This window comes from Apus apus, chromosome 5 (assembly GCF_020740795.1).
Source record: "Apus apus isolate bApuApu2 chromosome 5, bApuApu2.pri.cur, whole genome shotgun sequence".
In the NCBI taxonomy this organism is placed as follows: Eukaryota; Metazoa; Chordata; class Aves; order Apodiformes; family Apodidae; genus Apus; species Apus apus.
The window spans coordinates 13,588,633-13,603,066 of NC_067286.1; the positions used below are offsets into that span (position 1 = coordinate 13,588,633).

General features: G+C 36.4%; 1 protein-coding gene across 8 annotated transcripts in view; it reads right to left on the minus strand.

The window, feature by feature from the left end:
• SOX6 (SRY-box transcription factor 6) overlaps nt 1-14,434 on the minus strand; it is a 370,949-nt gene that overhangs the window by 251,476 nt on the left and 105,039 nt on the right. Inside the window, exon 1 of one of the 8 annotated variants that reach the window (XM_051620579.1) lies at nt 6,798-6,919. The exons of the other annotated variants lie outside the window; for them this stretch is intronic. The gene's annotated coding sequence lies outside the window, so the exon portion shown is untranslated. Of the gene's footprint in view, nt 1-6,797; nt 6,920-14,434 lie in introns of those variants that run through there. 8 annotated transcript variants of the gene reach the window in all.

Genomic DNA, 14,434 nt, shown 5'->3' on the forward strand with positions numbered 1-14,434 from the left:
TTTGGAAGAAAGTGTTAAAGTCCCATCTGTTCTCCAGGTCATGTCTGTCCTTACAGGTCATGGTGCTGCTGCTATACATTCCACTGGAATGATGTCTTTATCATCATTACTGCCAACCTACTCCAGCGAAGGCTGCATTTCAGTTGTGCTGAGTACAGAGAGTGACTGATCTATGTCCAGATGGAGTAAATTAAGAGACATCACCTGATTGTAAATGTTTGGGGATTTGGCCCATAATATGCAATATGGTGGTGAAGGGGATTTTCTGTGTCTGGGAACACCCAATTTTAAAAAGAAGAAATATTTTACAATGAAAGCATGACAGAGAAGGGAAACAAAGAACAGGTTGTTACTGGCAATTGTGTTCCATATATGCCATTTTAATACTCTTGCATGCAACTGTTGGTGGTTTACTGTTAGTTCACCCAAAATAAAGTAGTGTATGAATAGCTCAAATGGTTAAGTTAGTTTCCACTTCCAGCCCTTCACAGATTGAACCAGTAAGGACAAAATGGAACTGCAAAAATGGAGTCCTAGTCCTCCTCATTGTGACATCCAAACAACTGGAGGGCACTGTACAGGAACACTGAGAAGTCCTTTCTCAGCTGGGGAGAACATGGAGCTGGAGGAGTGCTAAAACATACACAGGAGGACACAGTGAAAAGCTCCTACCCTTTGGTTAGGATTCACTGTCTGATGATTGCAGGGGCACTGGCACAGGCTCAGAAGGAAGATATGGACACCGAAGGGCTGACAATCCCACCATGTTTATTAGTGGTAAGCTCCAGGAAATGTTCCACATAGCCCTCATAGTTTTCCAGCTTCAGACTCACATGCATACAGTCACACACTCACACCATCCATCCCGTCTTAAGTTTCCTTTGGGGTTTCAATGTACTGGTATTTTACCTTCAGGAGCTGCCTCTCTCCATAGGGTCTGCACTACTCTCTTTTCTACCATCCATAAAAGCCAGTTGCATATACTGTGAAGAATGCATTTTGTTGCTGCTTCGATATGGCCATACAGTGAGGTGTACAATATTGACAAGTGGTCTCACTGAGGTTATCACTGATCTAAAAGATAAAGTTCATTACTTTCCTGCTTTCACAGAAAGTACCATTTCCCAGGTCCAATGGATTACTTAACACCTCCTTTGAGACCTTTAGCTGTACTTGTGACAAGACTAACAAAAAGAGATCTCAGATACCTCTGTATAAAACCACAACCTGGGAAGGGAAAAGGAACAAAATTCCAGAAGGGAACTTCTTGTATCTCTGGAGATGCAGGACATATATCTCTGAACTGAGTCTAATAGCAAAAAGAGAAGACATTCCATGTCGAGCACAATTTATACAGACATAAACGTGTGTAAATGTATAAATGTATGTCTCTACATGTATATATGATTCTCTGTGTGCACACAATTATTATATATGAGATTCAAGTCCTAAGTATGCAAAGAGAATGTATGATCTGTCTTTGTGGCTTTTTTCCCTGTATCCTGTAGTCCAGATGTAAGCTGTGAAACACATCCAAGTCACTTAGAAAGGGAAGTGTCGAGCCAGGCATTTCAGGCTGAGCTGTTGCTGTTATCACTCCATTGAAAATGAACAACAAATTAAAATAACAGAGGCTGTGTTTGATTCTGGATCTCTCTGGGTTTTCTTTCTCTTGTTTCCACCCCCACAGCCTCACCTTCTCCCACTCTTCCCTACTTACCATAAAGTTATGATGCCCTTTACTGTAATAATTGATGGAATTTCCAGATTATTATTTCAGAGGCTTAACTGATTCTCCATGTTTTTAATGTGCTTAGCACTTATACAAAGAGGGGTTTTTATATGTCTTTCAGCAAAGATAGAAATAGGCTTGGAGGCAATATTCATTTTAATAGTTTCAACAGACAGCAACATTTATTTCCAAAGATTTCTTATTTTTCTAATTGCACTTTTGCATCACTCTGCATGCAGTTGCCCCACATACCCTTCTATAAACCTGTTCCTATGACCAGCAAGTAGAATATCTCCATCCTTAGACAATTTTTTTAATAAAAATGTGTATGTCCTACAGAGTGATCACTGCACAAAACTCTGTGTATAAGAGTGAGGCTTTGGAATCTCTCTTCCTCTTCTTTGTGCTGTTTATTTCTGGGTAATCTCAGCTGAAGCTTTCTAGTGCTGTCACTATGGCCAATTTTATATTGGATATTTTCCTCAATACATATGTGTAGCTATTTGCCTTTTCTTTACTTCTCTGTAAAAGCCACATGGACAGAAATCATTGAGTCACCAGATCATACATTTATTTTTATTATATATTATGCTGTTTGATGTCATGTTGACATCTAATTGATGTTGGTTTTGCTTTTTCTTTGTCTTTGTTTTGTTTCTTGGTTTCAATAAAAAGAGAATTTAAAAAAGGCTATAGAGTGATGACTTAAGGCACTGACAGACATGAACATAGCATGCATCTCTTTTATGGTGTGCTGCTGAGTAATTGGATATATTTCTAGCTTTAGATAACATATAGGAGACCTCTGAATTTTTACTGTATAGTGAAGTATTTGAGTAAGCCTAGCCCATAACCTCAAAAGAACTTTTTTCTGAAGCAAGAAGTACATACAGAACATGTTTTCAATAAGGGCTTAACCCATGATTTAAGAGTCAATAAAGAAAGGTTTTCCATAAAGAAATGAGAAAGCAACAATAGAACTAAAATACAACATACTGAAGATTAAATATGTTCCATCAGCACAAGAATGCCTTTGTACAGTAAAGAGTAGAAGCAGATGATTAATAGTAAAATTGTACGTATGTCAAAAAAAAAATAAATGCAATTTAGACAAAGTACACACTTATTAACAGAGAACATCATTTACAGTTATTCAGATGGGAGGAAAGCAAGGATGAAACTAGCAGAGAATCTATTTCACAATGTGAAGTTACATTCATCTTGGTTCAGGGTTCTCCCCTTCCCCCAGTACAGCTGCAAAGTAAAAATACTGGTGAAATCCTTGCTGTAATGAAATTAATGCCTAAGTGCCCAGTGACTTCAGCAGAATGAAGATTTCACTCAAGGTATTTTTAGATGCAGCTTTACTAGGCAGACCTCCTGGAACACCAATGGGAATGGGTCCACGTTTCCCCCCAGGTTCCTGCAGTGCACACTCTGCAGACACCACCAGCCTTGACATCAACTGGCCTTTTTTAAGAGGGTTGGGGATGACAGAACTGCTTCCATTCATCCTCCCTCTGAATGGCCAGTAAGTAACAGGGTCCATAAACATCTGGGGCTTTCACAGGTGGCTTTACCAGGCACTGTTTTGGGGCACAAAGAGTGGTGAGGGAAAGGGAGAAGTGAGTAAAGGGGAAAAGTTAGCAGTTTGGAAGCAAGCACAGGGACCAGGTTAAGCTTAGACCAGTTAAAGGCAGATTAATGAGCCTGACAGACTGAATATCTGCCCAGCACCTACCAGCAAACTGTCATTTGAAACCAAGTGAAGAGGTTGCAAAGAAACTATCTCTGGGGTCATAGTATGAGAAGATTTTGGGAGCACCTCTTCTGTATTTGCCAGAAATATAAAAATGACCAGATGTAAACTTAGTATTTCAAGCATTCTGAGTTTTGAGACAGAAGGACTCAAATATATTATCAGATTATATCACTCCCTGCAGAACTACAGGGTTTCCTGGAGGTGCCCCAGCAATGTGCCAGTCCAGCCTGTTTGTAAAACTGGTGATACACCTTCCACAAAGAAATACACCTAGAACCAGATATATATATGAAAGCGAAAATATGAGACAGAAAGAAAATGACCATTTCATTCTGCATACCTGAAACACTTTATACAATAGCTCCATAAACACTGCCCACAATGCTATAATATTTCCAAATAAACTAACATAAAATAAATATGTATTTATAAGACAGGTAAGAAAGGTATATTTTAAACTAAGGAGAGACTTTGGAGAAGCTGCAAGCTAAGAGAAAACAAAGTTGAAAACATAAATGTTTGTTCAATGTTAACTCTAGAAATTGCTACCACTTTGCATACATAATTATACACAAAGCAGGAAAGTGGAACAGAAAGAAAACAAGGGTTATAGTCCCATCAGCAATTATCTGGAGAAAATTAACATTTTTTGAGTTTCACTCTCCTGATAGATGGTATCAGTAGAAACCAGACAGGGCAATAAGCCTGTAATTCACAATGTGCATGTTTTTACTGCTTATGAGATACAAATTAAAGACAAAGAGGTAGATCTGAAATACATGTTTCAAAACACTCATCCTCAAAGCTCCTTCTTAGCTACCTCTCCCAAAATCCCAAGATGTCCCAAAAATATTTTGATTATGGTCTAATTGACTCTGTGTGACCTTTGCAGAAATGATTCTTTGCAACTCTGGCAAGTTTTCTTCTCTACCACTTATGTTAGATCAATGATTCCTTCCATTTACAAGTAAGTTCTCAGAATCTCAGCATGATGGGACTATTATTACCAGAACCCATTGAGATCTTGCTGTGTTCATAGATTTAAATTTGATAGCCAGAAATTATAAATATATACCTCATTCAAGATAGTACACACAAGCACAGAAGTACACAAATTATTTCAATAATGTACATTATAGCTACAAAAAGAATGACATCAGAAACCTTTATTAGCATCAGACAAGAGCCTCAATTCTTAAATCATCAACTCACACAATTTCTCTTTTTCTAAACTCCCTTTGATTTCTTTGCCTATTAAATCCAATTGCTTTAGAAGTTGGTGTTAGATGTTCTTGAAGTCACAGAGAAATGTACCCATCCAGTTTACACCATATTTTCCTGACATAACATACTTTATGGCAGTACAGTGGAACACCATAGAAACCTATGCCCTGCTCCAATGGATTGCCACCTCCAGACTCCTACAGTTTTTATCCCCAGTCATCAATTATCTTCAGGATTTTAGACTTTTTGAAAACAGATATTTCTAGACCTTCTAACTTGTCTTCAAGACTGTGTGCACTGTAGGACACAAATGCAAATGTTTGAACAGAAATGCTCCACTGTAATCTGATGGCATGAAAAAAAATCACCAGAAAGATAAAAAAAATAAAAAGAACTTAAAACTTAACTGGGAATTCCCACATCCTAAATCTGTAGGTGGAAAAAACAACACTTGCCTTTAACAATATGGCCTATTAGTTTTCTCTGTTAATGAAAAAATGAGGAGATATGAGGAGGTCAAGGAAATTCTTAAGAATGAAAGTGGTAAAAGAAGGGAGAATCCTTCTAACTAAATTATGGACAGTGTAAGTAAATACAAATTAAGTAACTTTCCCCTCCCCCTCCCCAGTCTCAAAGAAGTATATAAATTATTCACAGTATTATTATAACTCCAGCAGCATAATACATTTGTTTCATTAACAATCCATTTCCCCTAATTCTAAGAACTAGGAAGTAAATTATGATTGTCACACAAACGTACATCTAAATTACAAACAATACTCTCACTGCAAAGTATCCAGGTTTTTATGGAAGTTCTGAGGAGGTGATCTGATTTTAAGACTGTCACACTTTTTAGCAAATGTAGATTGACTTAAAGTAAACATTGCAGGAGGGAGCTCATGCTCTAAGCTTCACCAAGCAATCAGCAAGGCATCTGACACGCTACAGAAAACCTGAGAAATCCAGCAAATAAATCATGTAACACCCATTCAGTATCCTACAAAGCACACAGTGGGGAGCTGACACATTATTAACTGACTGTAATTTTCACAAACTGTAACATACTAAGAGCTTTATGACATACATGTGGGGAAATGTATTTTTATATATTATAAATGCACATGTTTTTCAAGCACATTAATCAAGATACTTCAGTTAAATGATTGGGTCATGTTTGCTTTTGAGTTTGTAGCATCAAAAAATGTTATTACATTAAAAGCAGATTTTGGAAATATCCCCACCTCCAGACTTCACTCTTAACAAAATCACAAGGTTTTGATGATGCTGTAGTGGTATGCTACATGACAAAGGGATCAACCTGAGCAACAAAGAAGATAACCCTGGTACAGTCTCTTTTCCCAGGGTGGTGTTTCTCTCAAATATGAGCTTTTATATCAAGTTCTATTTTATACAAACTTGCTGAAAAACAGCTTTTTCAATGAAAACAAATATCTGAGGGACAATGCAGGTTCCAAGGAAGCCTTAATGCCATCCAGAAGGAAAGAGTTGAAGATGATATGACACAGACATCAGCTGTCAACCAAAGCATCTTTCCTTTTGCCTTGGTGAAGATTTATACAACTTTAAAGATGCAAACCTCACCTGCTTCTTTCAGAAACAGCAAAAAGCTATTCTGCAAATGACAGAACACTGGCTTCTGAAGCTGTACATTGTCCTGCCACACACGGGAATAACTTGAGGTCTCAAAGGTTCATAGTAGAAAATGGCACTTTGCCAACTCTCATTACTGCCTGCCAACCTGTAGATAATCTTCTTGTACTGTACGTCATCTGATACTTTCACATTTACAACCCTTTACAGTACTCAGCAGTTTCTATTTAAATAAAAGTAGACAAGATTTTAAAAAATAAACCTAAAGTAGAAAATACAGGCTAGATGTGAAAGCTGAGAGCATTTTCCTCTCTATTGTTCATTATTCTTTAATGTATCATTCTCTTTCTGCATGTAGGCCAAAAAAATAAATCCAATGTAAACACAAAAGGCAAATATCTTTTGAAGGCCAGGCAAATATTTGAAAAGCAAAAAAGAGATTCTGCTTTTATCTCCAGATCAACCTACAATTTAATGGTTAGTGGAGAGTTTCTTTTTTCCTTTCTTTCTTGTTTTTCTTTTTCTCTTTATTTCAGGGAAGGCAGCAGGGGCAGGTCCACACTTCATAGCTCACAGAATGGTTATCAACCTATAAACTGTAACAATGGGATAACAAAGGTCATGTAACTATACCACTTTTGTTATCAGAGCAGAGAGAAATATTTGCATTATCAAAAGGCTATAAGGCAACAAACCAATGTAAAAATAATACTGGATCAAGATTTTTAATAAACTATGAAAATTACATGTCTGACCTTACAATCTGATTTATGTCATTTATAAGCAAAGTGCAGATGCTTTTATGGAGCTTATAGTCTTTATGAGGTTTCTTGAAACTAAAGTAACACCACATGATGGACCAGAAAGGAAGACTTGGGCCTTCAGCTGTGTCAGTAATATTAAATAGTACCACAATATAAGAAAAAAGAACATCTGCAAACTAAAAAGGTAAAGCTGGTAAACCATTACCAGGGAGTCCACAATCGACTAGTAGAAAGAGTAAATTACTACCTATATCAGTATATGGAGCTGATTTGTAAAAGTTGCAAGGTGGAAATGAAGCTCTTGAAACCAAAATTAAATACAAGCATCCTTTTTAGTACCCTTACTACTAGTCCATGATTCTCAGGTCACTACTCAGCACAAACCTACAAGTGTTCGGTGGTTCGATAAAATGGGTTGATGCTCTCTGGCCAATAGCAAATTTTTACCAACCACACATGAATTCCAGCAGTTCCTCAAGATAGATACTATCTGGTCCCTTCATTCAGAGCAGGTTCATAACATATTAGTGGAAATATATAAGAAAGCTACATCAAATGTTTCACCTATCTTATAAGTAAATAAGCCTTTTTCTTTCCTTTCAGGAAATACAAATTGAAAACAAAAGCTCTGTAACTCCATATACTGAGAACCAGTGCTTAAATGTTATGTAAAAAAATATATATATAAGTAAATTTAAAAAGTAAAATAAAGCCATCAATTATAATGTTATTAAACATTTTGGTGCATTAAGGTAAGGCATTTTTAATAGTAACAACTACAGAAAAAAAAGTCATACCCTTTAGGTTATTCTTTGCTTAGAGCAGCAAGAAAAGAGTAAGCAGGAAAAAAGAGCAGAATATACTGATCAGAAATAAAGGAGAGTTCTCATATAGGGCTCCATACTAAAATATGATGTAAGTCAGCCTCTCTATATGAGATAATATTAAGTATATATAGCATGAGGTAAAACTTTCAGCTTAACTAGTTTGCTGGTCAGAGTGAAATTTCTTACAGCAAGGACAACATTTGGTAGTTTGCCTCAAAAATCGGTTTCTATAATAAGGTTCACAGCGTAATCAATGGCCAACTTAACGCTCACTCAATTATCCACACTTAGATCTTCTTCTCCTATTGAGGTAAAATATTTGAGGATGAAATTTATGTTTAGATTATTCACTCTATATTGTTACAGGTCCATTGCTGTGCTAGAACTGACCCATGCATTTAAGTAAAACTGCTAGCAATAGCTTGGGAGACTCGTAAGCATTCTGATCTGCTACTGATTTTATCAGCTAATTCTCAATATTCTTACTCCTCTAAATTCTAGATCATTTTTGAAAGCAAAAGCATGCGTAAGACAGGCAATACATATAAGGAAGTGTGAAGTTTTGTGCCTAATACTAATACAAAAATTATATAAGGCAATACTACACATAAGTACACAAACGACCACTGAAGAGATGCATACATATGTTCACATCCATATATACCCAAATGCACTCGAGTAATTGCATATGCAAAAATACATATAAATAATGGACAAAGTGGACTTGTATGCATATAATTACATATTTTTGTGTATGCTTCTATACGCATATAAATATGTAGGCAAACATATCTATAACCTGCATGTAACTACATGTTCTTTAGACAGAAACATATATGCATAATACAAAAGGAACTCACTCAGCTAATTGCTACTAATGAGGACTACAATAAGTGACATAGTGTATCATGTTGCTGGATGACAGCGTTTGCTCACAGATTTTCTAAATAATGGATCACTTCCTAGTCTTGGTCTAAAAACCACTGTACAGATTTAGAAAGTGATATGTTTTTAAATAACAATAAATATTTTTCCTTTCAGTTGTTTACTGTGTGGTTCAGTCTCTCTCGAGTTGTTTGGTATCAGTCAACCCTTTTTGTACGGTTTAAGCAATTTATGAAATATTCAGAAATATGAGCACATTTTTTAAACTAAAACAGTTGCTGCACTGCTGGAGCTGCAGAATGAAAATCAGAATCTCATCACCGATTAACTAAAATTCACCTACACATTACTTATGATTCACTAGTACAGGTGAAGGAAAGTAAAATATTCTTCCTAGATCTGCCTAGAAATTGTGCAAAAAAATTTGTTTCTAAGACTTACATGATCATCTACCACCTAAGGCATGTTGATTGCATCCGTAAAGGCTAATGGTGTGAAATTGGAAAAAACATTCAGAAAAAGGCTCAATCATTTATTTGCTGGCACCAAACTTCCTTTCTAAATTATTCCCCGAAAACATCAGTGTTTAGAAAATGGGAAAATGACATTTCTCATACAATGGAGAAATTCATATTCATACTAGCAGATGAAGTAGCCACTTCTTGTTCTTCCTTTCTTAGCCTGTTACAGTTAAAAGCAGATAGCAGAACAGAGAGGACCAACTCTGGATTACATGTCACAGCTTTAGGGTACTGGAGAGAATAACCCTAATGAAGTTCATACACTGATTTCAGAACTATATTAGTATAGCTCAAAGAATCTGATCCTCCTGAAAACACAAAACTGCTATTACTGATGATTGGCTTAGTTCACTTCGACATCAATTCCACAACTTTGCTCTGTCTTTCAAACACAAAGTCCAGGCAAGTGTGCACCAAATGCCTGGATCTGAATCCTGCAAGCAAGGGAGGCTTTTTATTCTTTCTTATAATAGAGCAGCTCCCTTCCTAATAGGAACTTAAAATAATGTTTCTGTCCTTCAGGGTTTTATTTGGCCTTTCCATTAAACAACACTCTAGATTAGTAATTAGGTTTACCAGACAGTTGTCATGGGGTCACTAGCAGCTACTTTGTTTTCTTTCAGAACTGTGCTCTGTAGCACGATGATAGTGTTAAACAGACTGCAACTGATGGGAAAAGCAGAAAAGATAATCAACAACGTACTAAAAATATTTCTTTCAAAGAAAAAGCAGTCTATTGAAAAATCACAGAGAAAAAAGATTCAGCATAAACACTAGTAAACCATATATATTACCTCAATAAATGCTAAAAGCTTACCCCAGTGAAGCAAGAACAAAGACATATGGGATGTAGCTCACGTTTTTCATGCAAAGGTTGGGATGTATGCTTACACATACCGCTTTTTATAAATCAAAGTTAATAAAGATGCAGAACAAATGTCTTTAAATTGGAATTAAACAAGTACGGTCATGATGAAATGTCTGGTTTGAGAAAAAAAATAACATAAACAGTTAGGATTTGCCTACTGCAGTGCTCACTAAGGTTTAAATAGATGATTTTCCCACTGTAAAATGACAGGAAACTTTCACACGCACATGAACTGCTAGACAGTGGACAAACTGTTGTATATTGTTTACATTATTCATCCCTGTCCAGAGGTAGAAAGGCCAAAAGGATGTCACCGAGTAGCAGTGGCATCTGTGCATTAGAGCTGCTGCTGAAGTGCCCAGTTTTGGCTTTCTCCCAGCACAACCGAGTTTGGTTGGTTTGACCTATTTAAGCAGAAGCACCCTGACAAATCTCCGCTCTGTTCTGAACACTGCCATTTGCCTCCTGCACCGAACACCTGCACATCACAATCTCATCACTCTGGTTAGTAAAACAGACCCATTTGTGGGACAACAGTCAATCTACTGTCCTTTGGCTCTCACAAACTTGGGTGAATACAGTTTTAGAGCAAATCTGCTGCGGGTTTCTTTTCTTTGTTTTCATGTGGTTTTTTCTACAATTAAAACGTTTGGTCTAAAGTCTCCAGAATAATTAATAACAACAAATACTGATTTGTACTATCTTTGGAAGAAATACGAATAGATTCTGCTCTAGCAGCTATAAAAATAAAACCAAACCCTGTGAGTAAAACAGTCAGGGGATTACATTACAGTTCTATAGATGTTACGTACCATCATCCACTACCACCACACAACTGTATTCAAATGGTGAAAAATTACTTTTGATTGCTCCAGGATTTAGTAGCTGAAAATAATGTGTCTTCGAGAAATAAAGTTTCATTACTATGTCTTATTAAAAAAAACTACTGGAATATGCTGGTTGTAATAAGGAACACATGTAACTCCTACTTCTGATAAGGAAAAAAAAGGAAAGAAAAAAATGTTTTCTTCTAGCAGCACATAATTCACTTAACTCCTCAAGCTCTTCTCTTTTGGCAGCTGCTTAATATATAATTATATTCCATAAGACAGTAAAAATTCTAGCTGCAAAATGAAGTCTTACAAGACTTCTATGTTATCAGAGACAGATCAAATGTTAATAAATACCTATGTACCTAACTGGCAGTTCTGAAAAACAAGGAACACTTAACAACAGCTTGTGCTGAAACCAAAAGACACAAGGCCACAAGACACTAGGCCTGTTTTATTCAGGTGTTTGACTACATAGCTTTAACTTTTTTTATAGTTCTAACATTTTAGAATGTCTTTTCCTCTAGAAGCAGAGTTCTAATGTTTCTATATTCTCTCTTTAATAGCTTGTAGAGATAGATACCTATATGCAAATTCACAAATTCACCCTGGATTCATCCTTTTTTCAGGACACAACCTTGTAATTTCACATCTGACCACTCTAAGCTGATGATGCTCCGTAAGGACTCTGAAAAACTGGAGTTGTTCATGAGCTCTTTTTGGTAATGTAACAGCCTGAAGCATGGCTAAGCACCAGCTGCACCATATTTACTTGCTTATGAAAGAGTTTCCCCCTCATTGTGTGGATAACTGACCTTAGCTATAGCTAATAAGACATGAGCTTCCTTGAACTATGCAGCTTTACACTGAATCTTACCAAATACTTCAATGTTATCCATATAGCCTCACTGAGCTCCTAATGAACTGAAACACATTCTCTCTCCAGTACTGTCATCATACACAAGGTGTGGTCCAAGGAACAAAAATAACCTGGCCGACCCCTTTCTTTGGCCATCTGCTTCTGTAGACAAGCTTCTTGCTGGCTCTCACCAGGTTTTTATGAAGTAGAGAATCAAGTAACGTATAGATATTTATGCACCACCCTATCCATTATCTCATCTTACTGTCCCAACCACACAGTGACAAGAGTGCTGCAGGCAAATTGCTTCAGCACCTTCCCCTACATTGCAGCTGTGTTTTCAGATGTACATCTAGTTAGTCAGAGACCTCTGGAAATTCACCACTTCTTAACTTTAAGCCTTTAAACAAGATAGGAGCTACAGAGCCTGTGCTGAATAAAATGCAAAAAGTTTACTTGACATGAAAACACTCCTCAGTCAAACTAGTTCCACTAAATCAGATAATGTTCTTATCAATCTATTCCAGACACGTCCAACTTTTTATTTTTCCTCTTTTTTTTTTTTTTTTTTTTAATATACAACTGAGAAGCTACCACTAGCACAAAAGCAGGGTGTAGAGCCATGTTTAACTGACTTGCACAGTGACTTTATTCACAGGTTACATTATGATATTGTTAAATTTGAAATGACTCAGTGGATTAGGCACAAACATAGTGTCTGCTTGATGTCTTTTGTTTCCATTTTTGTATTTAAAAATTTTACTTTTATCACAATTGGTTTAAATTATAATAATTAAATAACAGCTAACTTATATTGGCTTGCCTTTGGGGAGGGTAAAGCCCACTTCAGTTGCAAGTGTTATTTAATGATTTTGGATTCCACCAATAAGCTTATACTTACAACACATTTTAAAACAGTTATTAAAATCTGTCAATTGAACCAGTACAGTGACAGAGCTCAGATGTCAACTATACATACATACAAAAAAAAAGAAATCCTGGAATACTACTTCAAAATCCAACCACTTTGTCTAATTTGTGGATTAATATACACATAAGTAATACAACCACCTTAATCATTCTAAATAAGCATACAGTGACTTTCAATTTGCTATTTTGCCCCCCAACAACACTACACTACTTGTTCCTGATGATGTTCCAAGCAGAGCATTCCAGAAAGTCGCTCATGCAGGAAAACAGTTGATCTAAACACAGTTGCCAGTTCTTTTCTAATTTTAAGTTTAGCTTTCCCATTCTGAAGCAAGTATTCTTCTCCAACACTGGTTAAAGAGCTTATCTAATTTATCCTCCTTTTTTTCCTTAAACATCTGTGAAACTTCATTTCTCTAATCAGTTTCTTACTTTCCTCTACTAATTACAATCTTGTTTATTCTTATGTATATCATTTCCTGTGTGATAATTTTTTCATCATTGGTTTTCTTGCTCTTTATATATTTCCTAGATGCTGGTGTTCATACTCAGGCAAAGATTTGTGTTGTCCCCATTCTCCTTAAGAACCCTCAGATAAAACATGCCACGAGACGTTATTTGCCTCTCTGTACATCTGAATATTTAGCATAGCTTCCAAAATGCCACTATTTGTTGCCCTGATCATTCCATCATCAGCAAATTCTAGGATTTTCATTTACTCTAACGTGATGAGCTGCCCTTCAGAAAAATTGGCCACCACCTGCCTCTCTGCTCGAGTAGGCCAAAGTCAAACACAAAACAATGAAGCCTGTCAGGAAACACCACTTCTCCATTTCACTTTCCTCACTGCCTGTTCTTCCCTTCTCTACATTTCTCCCTTGCCCTAGACCACATCTTAATCCCATTCTCAAAATCATGAAGTCTCTTCCTTTCTGTATGGCTCATGAAAGGTTACCATATCGAAGTAAATTGCTACAGGGGCTCAGCCTTCAGATTTGGGTTACTTTCAGTTTTCATCTCCATTTCTGTATCACCCTTTCATGTAGGTTTCAGGCTATTTCACAGTTATAGGCTAAAGTCTGGAGACGGTAAACTCTCTTTCACCAAGACAGATACTGTAGCAACATCATATGCATATGGAATTCCATTCTACAAGCAAAACAGGATTTGTTTCAAGTACTACTAATTTCAGTAACAGCACACAACATAGCAAAAGTAATTAAATACCGTACACAGACTTTAGAGCATTATTTAAAAGATTTTACACATCTCTGATACAACGAAATAAATAGTGAAGACTAAACTGACAAAATAAACGTTTATCGTACCCATTGATTACTCTCAGCAGCACAAATATAACAGACAAAGTTTTCCCCAGGCAGCGCTCTGGGTCCTTAGAAAATTACCAAAATTATAAGAAGATTATGTTCAACTGATCTAAGGGTTTGGTTTGCATTTCTCTGTATAAACACGGAGGTATGTTTACCAAACATCCACTTCCTTCTAACCTGAGATCATAAATTTCTTAAACCCCACCAAAAAAAGTTTTTTAATGAACACAAATCTGTTCAGAATATCAAAGCAAACTTCAATTAATCATACAGTATGAAAACTCAAGTCT